This window comes from Neoarius graeffei, chromosome 22, assembly GCF_027579695.1.
Source record: "Neoarius graeffei isolate fNeoGra1 chromosome 22, fNeoGra1.pri, whole genome shotgun sequence".
Lineage (NCBI taxonomy): Eukaryota > Metazoa > Chordata > Actinopteri > Siluriformes > Ariidae > Neoarius > Neoarius graeffei.
Window position 1 is genome coordinate 18,974,230 of NC_083590.1, and position 11,120 is coordinate 18,985,349.

At 41.5% G+C, this 11,120-nt stretch overlaps 1 pseudogene; it reads right to left on the reverse strand.

Annotated features, from left to right (window-relative positions):
• Positions 1 to 10,754: 10,754 nt before the first annotated feature.
• On the reverse strand, positions 10,755 to 10,836 carry LOC132871062 (U4 spliceosomal RNA; annotated as a pseudogene).
• Positions 10,837 to 11,120: the final 284 nt, after the last annotated feature.

Genomic DNA, 11,120 nt, shown 5'->3' on the forward strand with positions numbered 1-11,120 from the left:
CAAGGCTCATTTAAAATGGACTGTGGCAAAGTGGAAAACGGTTCTGTGGTCAGACGAATCAAAATTTGAAGTTCTTTATGGAAATCAGGGACACCGTGTCATTCGGACTAAAGAGGAGAAGGACGACCCAAGTTGTTATCAGTGCTCAGTTCAGAAGCCTGCATCTCTGATGGTATGGGGTTGCATAAGTGCGTGTGGCATTGGCAGCTTACACATCTGCAAAGGCACCATCAATGCTGAAAGGTATATCCAGGTTCTAGAGCAACATATGCTCCCATCCAGATGACGTCTCTTTCAGGGAAGACCTTGCATTTTCCAACATGACAATGCCAAACCACATACTGCATCAATTACAGCATCATGGCTGCGTAGAAGAAGGGTCCGGGTACTGAACTGGCCAGCCTGCAGTCCAGATCTTTCACCCATAGAAAACATTTGGCGCATCATAAAACGGAAGATACGACAAAAAAGACCTAAGACAGTTGAGCAACTAGAATCCTACATTAGACAAGAATGGGTTAACATTCCTATCCCTAAACTTGAGCAACTTGTCTCCTCAGTCCCCAGACGTTTACAGACTGTTGTAAAGAGAAAAGGGGATGTCTCACAGTGGCAAACATGGCCTTGTCCCAACTTTTTTGAGATGTGTTGTTGTCATGAACTTTAAAATCACCTAATTTTTCTCTTTAAATGATACATTTTCTCAGTTTAAACATTTGATATGTCATCTATGTTCTATTCTGAATAAAATATGGAATTTTGAAACTTCCACATCATTACATTCTGTTTTTATTTACAATTTGTACTTTGTCCCAACTTTTTTGGAATCGGGGTTGTACTTATCAAGCATAGAAATAACATTTACATCTGAACTAAAGTTTTTTGTTTTTGTTTTTTTTTTCCTTTCAGCCTGAGGTTTTGAATCTGCTTTCTTCTGGTCAGTGTATAAATGGAAAATGGATTTTCTTTATTACGTATCAGGGGAAACCATGGCCTAATGGTTAGAGATGCAGCTTTGGTACCAAAAGGTCACTGGTTTGATTCCCTGGACCAGCAGGAATAGCTGAAGTGCCCTTGAGCAAGGCATCTAACCCCAGGCTGCTCTAGATATGTTATACATCACTCTGGATAAGAGCGTCTGCTAAATGCCTGTAATGTAATATGCTGCTCAAATCCAAACATTTTTTTTCCTGTAACATTCAATTTTGCGCTGGAAAACAAACATTGGAACTCTAAAATGTTTTTGTACTGACTTGATAATGTAGAAGTCATCAAATAGAAATCAATAACAAAGTTAGGGTAACTAAAACTTTTGCACAGTACTGTACATCTCATCTCATCTCATTATCTGTAGCCGCTTTATCCTGTCCTACTGGGTCGCAGGCAAGCTGGAGCCTATCCCAGCTGACTATGGGCGAGAGGCGGGGTACACCCTGGACAAGTCGCCAGGTCATCGCAGGGCAGTACTGTACATGGACGTCTTATTATTCTCTCATTATCTCTCATTATCTGTAGCCGCTTTATCCTGTTCTACAGGGTCACAGGCAAGCTGGAGCCTATCCCAGCTGACTACGGGCGAAAGGCGGGGTACACCCTGGACAAGTCGCCAGGTCATCACAGGGCTGACACATAGACACAGACAACCATTCACACTCTCATATTCACACCTACGGTCAATTTAGAGTCACCAGTTAACCTAACCTGCATGTCTTTGGACTGTGGGGGAAACCGGAGCACCCGGAGGAAACCCACGCGGACACGGGGAGAACATGCAAACTCCGCACAGAAAGGCCCTCGCCGGCCACGGGGCTCGAACCAGGACCTTCTTGCTGTGAGGTGACAGCGCTAACCACTACACCACCGTGCCGCCCATCTTATTATTATTATTATTTATTTTTATTTTTTTATTGTGGCCAATATGTGTTTCCAGTTATTGTACTATAAAAAGATGATAAGAAGCCAGATTGTGTGCCTTTCATGCAAAACCAAAGTGAAAAACTCACAGTGATGTTAACTAGTGTGCACAATAACTTGTACTGAGCAGAAGTATTGTCGAGGAGGGAATCGTTGTAGATCTTGTTGGTGATGTCCATGGTGATGTTGCACTTGAACAAAGGGTTCACAGCCTCCTTATTTCCCACAGATTTCCCCAGGCTCATCCCTTTAAGAGAATCAGTAGGGTTAAAAAAAAAAGCAAGGGCAAAATAATTACCTCCACTAAACATTATGTGATGATAAACATTGCTGTAGAAAATGGTGAGGATGGTCTGAGGAAAACCTGGATGTCCACGACAGTCCTTAACAGTTTCTACAGGTGTGCTGTGGACTCTATCCTCACAGGGTGTATTACAGTATGTCCTGCTATGGTAGCTGCACAGAACAGGACAAGAAAGCACTCCAAAGGGTGGTTAAAATGGCTTAAAGGATCATCGGCACATGGATCCCAGCAATCCAGGACATTACACATTATGAACCGTCTCAGAATGACAACATGCATCATGCACTGGCAATTTTCTCCTTTCTGTCCTTTGGTAAGCAGCTCAGGACTATCCAGACATGCACAAGAAGATTCAGGGACAACTTCTACCCCAACGCTAAAAGACTGTTCAACACACACTAATGTCCAATATTAATAGTAAATGATGAATATGAAGGAAGATATTGTGAAAAAAATAGGTCCCCTATGGGTCCATGTGGCTACTGCTTATAAATAAAATTGTTATCTGATCCCATGTCCATACAGTAAATATAGCATATATATATTTACTCTATGAGGCAGTAGCCACAAAAATGAAGTGTAATCCAAAAATGAACTATTTAAAAATCACAGAAATAAAAATATACCAAGAGTTTGTACTTTATATTATTCTACTCTTACCTCTTATAGTTTTTGAAACTGAAACCTCCAAACTGAGGCTGACATACACACACTGTCGCCATTACCCAAACTCATATTTCCCAGAAATGGCCCGGCGCTAGAGCTCAGTGGAACGCATTTCCCCTCTATAATAAGCATAAACATGTCTGAAAGCGATTTCTTAGTCTAGTCCATTTATTTCGAATGGTGAATCAAATTGTATACACTCACTGCCCATTTTAATCGGAACATGTGTATGCACATGCGCAGTGCGCGATCGTTATACTCTTACAGCACGATGACGTAGTGGCTAGCGCCTCTATATGAGGCAGTAGACACAACAAAAACGATTTTGACCATGACCGGATGACCCTTAAAATGTTGGCAGTTCTTTTTGAGACCAATGCCCACCTATCCTGAAAGTTTCATGAAGATTGATCCAGCTGTTTTCCCGTGATATTGTTAACAAAAAAACAAAGAAACCGAACTGAAAATAATACCTCGCCCCACTTACTCCACAGCGGGTGAGGTAATACATCACAATTTCAGCAAAGGGGATGATTGTTTGTCCACCTACCAAGACAAATTATGGTAAATTTTCCTTTTCCAAACTCTGGGAAAGAGGGAATTCACACAAGAATCAAAAACTGAAGATGACTTCCATTATTTAAATCAGCCTTAAAATCAGATCTTATTTTAAATCAACAATAAGCATCTCTTTCTTTATACTCTAAAACCTCTATTATGATAAGTTATAGGCTCAGTGTGTGTTAGTGTAAGTATGCATAGAGTTGTGTACAAATAAGTATAGTGTATTTAGCTGCAATGTATATTTGTGTAGTTCTCTTGTTCTAATAAAAAATAATAATAATTGTAATTTGGCATTGGTGGCTGCTGACATGAAAGTTTATCCTGTTTTAACAGCCACACACACTTTACACCAATAATTGTAGTAACTATTGTTTGCAAATTCTTTTTTCTATTATATATAATACGCTACATAACTAAGCCTTTTAGTAAAATCTCTTTCTCATATTATATATTGTGTGTGAATAAACTTGAATTGAACAATTCCACCTTACCTTTGAATAGTTTTAGATCAAACTTCGTAGCATCTTTAATGCTTTTAGGAACAGCATTTTCTTCCATCTCTTGTAATTCTTCCTCACTTACAGTGACAAAGCGATCGGCCGCCATTTTGCCAAGTCAATTGAGGTGATTATCGAGAAATAGTCCGAATTTCTCGATCAATCAGCGTACATGATTCCTATAATCACCTCCGTATTTATACTAAAGTAAATTATATACAAATCAAGACCAGCCCCTCACTGTAACCCTAGCTATGTAATAGGCAAGATGCCGAGGGCCATAGAAATGGAGATCGGCGCCACCTGAAGTGCCTTAAGGGCCTGTGCTGAGCTTCCCAAAAGCATCGTAGCACATCGTAAGATCATCGTTAAATGGTAGAGCGAGCAGCACAATGAACACCCTCTCTCCTTGTTAAGATGCTCTTAGTGTTAAGAGGTGTTTGGGAAACCCATCACTGGATGGGAGACAGCCTGGGAATACCAGGTGCTGGTACAGGAAGGACTATATACATGTCAAATATCTATCTATATGTATATCAAAAATTACAAAAAGAAAGGAAAAATAATAATAATAAAGTTGATTCACTGGCATGAGAAACGTTGACATATTTTAATATTTATTATTAATATTACATTTATTATTTTGAACATCATGCTCATTTCAGTTATAAACAAGAAGACAGAGTCATCTATATCCCCTGCCCTATATACCAACTATATAGCAAGTTTCAAGATATTATTTGTCACATTTTTCAAGTTCTGCTGCAGGAAACCAAACCAACCCAACCTCTTTACACTGACCTCAGCAGCCCATGGCATAAACCCACCGGACCTTTGGTCCAGGTGAACTAAAAATAAAAAATTTCTCACATTTCTTAGTATCAAAAGGCACATATACATTACTTAATCAACACATACACCAACTTTCAAGACCATACCACTCATAGTTTTCAAGTTCTGAAAACTGAGTCTGAAAACTGAGAGACTGAGTCTGAAATTGTTTCCATGGAAACATGAAAAATTAAAATTTCTCAAATTTCTTAGTATGAAAAGGCACGTCTACATCACCTTTGTTAACATGTATACCAAGTTTCAAATCCGTGTCATGAATAGTTTTGGACATACGCTCTGGAAACGAACATTGCTCTTAGAAACTAAGTCAAAATCTATTTTTATGTAAAAATTTGAAAAATGCTTTTTTCAAAAAATCCAAAATAGCAAAAGGCACCAATTCACATGTTGCTTGATATGTATACAAAGTTTCATGAAGATATCTTCAGTAGTTTTAAAAGATATGGCCCGGAAACAAAAACATGACCAGACAGATAGCTGGCCGGACAGACAGACGGATGGAACCCGTTTCTATATCCCCCGCCAAGCTTCGTTTGGGTGGGGGATAATAAGACCACTGCAGGTTAGTTTGTTGTAGTTGAACTAAAAACTTTAAATAAAAATAAGTTAAACCGCTTTTTTTCAACCAAAACTGATATAAAAAAAAGGAATATTGCAAATTTGTGTGTGTGTACAATATATATACCACAGTATTGAATTTTTACATTAAAAAGTAATGTTAAATCCAATGTAACATTTAACTTCAAAATGCAGTAACATTTTCCATCATGAGCTTCAGCATAATGAGATTTCTTACCTGACATCACTAACACAGTGACGCACAGAGCCACCCAGGCGGATCGAATCATGGAGACCTCCATCTGGAAGAAGGGTGAATAATAGGAATGATCTCGAATGTGGAGGTAAAATAGTTTCAGGAGACAATGTGAGATGTGGAGAGTGGATTTATTGGAGTCGGTAAGTGTATGAGTTGAAGAAAGTGAAGTGAGCCTTGCTTTTATCAAGAGTCCAGCTGATAAGCTTCAAACCAGAGCCAGGGGAAGTTAATATTAACTGCAAACTGTAAAGATTTTCTGGTAGATAGATAGAAGGAAGTAGGGTTTTTTAATTGCCTGGTAATCTGATTCTTTAATTTTAATCACAACTCTTTTTTTTTTTATCAGTAAAACGCCATTATCTACAGCTTCTGTAAGCTGCTTGCACCCTTTACTTTACAGTCCATATTCTACTGGAAATAGGTGTTTACTTATATTTGGCAGCAAATGTCCAATCTAATCTCTGAATTAACTCACTGATTTAATGCCGCGGAATTCATTTACTTATATATTCACCTTGTGCTGAATGAAATCAAGTAGTTCGGCCTCATGAGAGACAGAAACACTTTACATTTTTAATTTTTCCCAGTAATTTTAACAGGTGTGTACCAAGTGTATCAACTATACTATGGACAGTTAGGGCAGTGAGCATGTGCTGTCCTTGACTGCCATGCAATTGAGTAGTAAGGTATCTCCTTCCCTCTACTAGCCTGGGGTGGTGCCTTGAGCAAGTACTGGCAACCCTTCACTCCCCCTGGTCATGGTTACGACCGAAGACTGGACTTGGCAGACTGCACAAAGGAGACCACCACCTGGTGGTTCAACGGGCAGGAAGGTGAACCCAGCAAAGCCTTTGTGGAGTGCGATCAGGGCACAGTGCAACACGTAGAACACTGTTGGCCATCCACTGCATCCCGACCTAGCTCCAGCTGTCTTGATTCTGTCTTGCCCCTGAACCCAGTTAGGTCAGGTCAAGAGAGTGAGGCTGACAGCTGCGCAACTGTCCCTCACTCTAACCCAAGTCACATGCAAGTCATGACTTCAAATTCAAGTCCTGTGGCGATGGGCAAGTGGCGAAGCAGCAGGTGCAGAAACACTGGAAGCTGTAGTCACGAGCCTGCACACAGCCAGCCCAGGGCATTGGGTCACTCTCTGCTGGAATGAAGCAGCAGCAGAGTTCGGCAGCCCCCTGGGTGTCTGAGCAGCCCTATTTAGGATTTGCTCTGCTCACCTCCATGGAAGAAGGGGCTAGAAAAGGTGCCCCAAACATAGCCTGCTTCACCTCACCCTGGCCAGCACACCACAGCTGGCGGGGATCCCACTCAGCGGTTGAAATACAACAAAAAGCTAGTGAAGGTACTTAACCTTGGCATGTGGAATGTTGACATGTGGACATACCTTCAAAGCCCAGATTGGCCTCATCAATCACCTCCGGACCCACAACTGCCACCCACCAATTTGAAGTCATGGTCATCTTCGACCCCGAAGGATGAACATAATACTATGGAAAAGTTTTCAAGGTGCATAGATCATGTGTTATCTTAGTTGACTATCAAACAGTGACATCCTTTAACTGTAAAATCCATTTCATGGACCCTCTGTTAACATAATCCAACTATTCCACCAACACGCTCATTATTTAAAATGTGTACAATAATACTTTGTGGCTATTTTTTGGAAACAGCATTTTTATTTCTGAACTTTCCGCACTGAACAGAACAGATCAAATTTGACATTATTTATAGGCTACTTTGGAATAAACTCATTCAATTAAAGTGAACAGTGAAAAAGGATAATTATTTTTAAAAAAACCTAAAAAATATAGTAACGTTGATAATTGTGGGTTCCCGTCAAGAATTCCCAGCACACTGCATTTCCCAGCATAAGTGCTGCTTTGGCATTGTCCGTATTGACATTATATCCTTTTTTGTTTCTGTTTCTTTCCCTACCCTGACATTGCTTGCTGACCTGCTGTGTTCACCTGTACCGTGTTTAGTCCTTGATTTGTTTGCTTCTGTTTCTCTGTATCTTTGCGAAGTCTTATCATGCACTTGTATTATTAAGTCTAAGCCTTACTTCACAGTTCCTGTTCTGTGCATATAGTTTCCTGATTTGACCTTTGCCTGTTCTGACTGTGATTATGGATCATTTTGGTCTGTTGTGTCCTGTTTGTGTTTTATAGAATCAGAAGAAGAATACTCAAGTACAACCCCGATTCCAAAAAAGTTGGGACAAAGTACAAATTGTAAATAAAAACGGAATGCAATAATTTACAAATCTCAAAAACTGATATTGTATTCACAATAGAACACAGACAACATATCAAATGTCGAAAGTGAGACATTTTGAAATTTCATGCCAAATATTGGCTCATTTGAAATTTCATGACAGCAACACATCTCAAAAAAGTTGGGACAGGGGCAATAAGAGGCTGGAAAAGTTAAAGGTACAAAAAAGGAACAGCTGGAGGACCAAATTGCAACTCATTAGGTCAATTGGCAATAGGTCATTAACATGACTGGGTATAAAAAGAGCATCTTGGAGTGGCAGCAGCTCTCAGAAGTAAAGATGGGAAGAGGATCACCAATCCCCCTAATTCTGCACCGACAAATAGTGGAGCAATATCAGAAAGGAGTTCGACAGTGTAAAATTGCAAAGAGTTTGAACATATCATCATCTACAGTGCATAATATCATCAAAAGATTCAGAGAATTTGGAAGAATCTCTGTGCATAAGGGTCAAGGCCAGAAAACCATACTGGGTGCCCGTGATCATCTTTGGGCCCTTAAGGCCTCTGCATGCTCTTGCGACAAGGCTTTCGCAGACAGCTTTTCCCAGACAGTTGTAATTTATCGTTGAGCGCGGAGTAATAGGCATGCACGATGTTATTCACCGCTACAATGCAAGGGGGCGCGAAGTCGCGAAATCGCTAGGAGTAGTTGGTGAGTGTGGTTAGTGGAGTGTTTATCCTCCGGTTACTTATAATGACTAGAACTGGAGTCGTATAGATGTATGTACTTCCTCACTTCCTCGATCAACCGCTCTTCATGCTGCTCCATCTTCGCTCGTGTTTTTAAAAATGGCGGTAGTGAAAACAAACCAAACCGGGAAAGTAGGGAAGCGGAAGTGCGTGTACAGCGGATGTAGAGTGGACCAATCAGAGCCCTCTTGTCTGCGACGCTGTCTGCGAGGCTTCTGCGGTGGTCACAATTTTTGGGAGGTGCACGCAGAGCGTCTGCGAAGGTGGGGGGGGGGGGCTACGCAGACGCTATCTGTGACACCATCTGCGAGGACTGGGTTGTCAGCATAAATTGGCCTTTAGACGGCACTGCATCACATACAGGCATGCTTCTGTATTGGAAATCACAAAATGGGCTCAGGAATATTTCCAGAGAACATCATCTGTGAACACGGTGGTGTAGTGGTTAGCGCTGTTGCCTCACAGCAAGAAGGTCCGGGTTCGAGCCCCATGGCCGGCGAGGGCCTTTCTGTGCGGAGTTTGCATGTTCTCCCCATGTCCGCGTGGGTTTCCTCCGGGTGCTCCGGTTTCCCCCACAGTCCAAAGACATGCAGGTTAGGTTAACTGGTGACTCTAAATTGACCGTAGGTGTGAATGTGAGTGTGAATGGTTGTCTGTGTCTATGTGTCAGCCCTGTGATGACCTGGCGACTTGTCCAGGGTGTACCCCGCCTTTCGCCCGTAGTCAGCTGGGATAGGCTCCAGCTTGCCTGCGACCCCGTAGAAGGATAAAGCAGCTAGAGATAATGAGAATGAGATGAGATTATCTGTGAACACAATTCATCATGCCATCTGCCATTGCCAGCTAAAACTCTATAGCTCAAAGAAGAAGCCGTATCTAAACATGATCCAGAAGCGCAGACATCTTCTCTGGGCCAAGGCTCATTTAAAATGGACTGTGGCACAGTGGAAAACTGTTCTGTGGTCAGACGAATCAAAATTTGAAGTTCTTTATGGAAATCAGGGACGCCGTGTCATTCGGACTAAAAAGGAGAAGGACGACCCAAGTTATCATCAGCGCTCAGTTCAGAAGCCTGCATCTCTGATGGTATGGGGTTGCATTAGTGCGTGTGGCATGGGCAGCTTACACATCTGGAAAGGCACCATCAGTGCTGAAAGGTATATCCAGGTTCTAGAGCAACATATGCTCCCATTCAGACGACGTCTCTTTCAGGGAAGACCTTGCATTTTCCAACATGACAATGCCAAACCACATACTGCATCAATTACAGCATCATGGCTGCGTAGAAGAAGGATCCGGGTACTGAACTGGCCAGCCTGCAGTCCAGATCTTTCACCCATAGAAAACATTTGGCGCATCATAAAATGGAAGATACGACAAAAAAGACCTAAGACAGTTGAGCAACTAGAATCCTACATTAGACAAGAATGGGTTAACATTCCTATCCCTAAACTTGAGCAACTTGTCTCCTCAGTCCCCAGACGTTTACAGACTGTTGTAAAGAGAAAAGGGGATGTCTCACAGTGGTAAACATGGCCTTGTCCCAACTTTTTTGAGATGTGTTGTTGTCATGAAATTTAAAATCACCTAATTTTTCTCTTTAAATGATACATTTTCTCAGTTTAAACATTTGATATGTCATCTATGTTCTATTCTGAATAAAATATGGAATTTTGAAACTCCCACATCATTGCATTCTGTTTTTATTTACAATTTGTACTTTGTCCCAACTTTTTTGGAATCGGGGTTGTATACTCAAGCACAGACTTAAGCATACAGTGAAATTCCTCCTTTGCATTTAACCCATCTGAAGCAGTGAACACACACATGCACACACTAGAGAGCAATGAGCACACACACACACACATACTGTATACCCAGAGCAGTGGGCAGCCATGCTAACAGTGCCTGGGGAGCAGTTGTGGGTTAGGCACCTTGCTCAAGGGCACTTCAGCCCAATCTTCAGGCCATGGCTACCCCATGTTAACCTAGCTGCATGTCTTTGAACTGTGGGGGAAACTGGAGCACCCGGAGGAAGCCCATGCAGACACAGGGAGAACATGCAAGCTCCACATAGTAGAAAGGCCCCCGTTGGCCACTGGGCTCGAACCCAGAACCTTCTTGCTGTGAGGTGGCAGTGCTAATCACTACACCACTATATCGCCCTCAGGTAAAGTTTTCAACCAGCAATGATCGCGCTTTGGATAAACCTCATAAGCTATGATATCGCCTTTATGAAAGGAAATATGTTTTGACCCCTGCAATGAACACTGATTATGATTCTTGGATTTGCTCAAATAAAAACCTCATGTCTCTTCTAAACACATCTTACAGTTGTGGTTTCCAGGTCTGTAACAAAATTGGGCATGCTTCCTGGACACCACTTCATGGAGAACCAGTGGATTAAACACTGAAGAACAGAATAAATATACAGGTTAATTTGTAGTCTATTGTGAAGTCCAATGGTCTCAGGTTGAGAAATCTGCAGCAGCAATTTTGCAAAAGGTTCTGTCAGTGTGCAAGTGGTT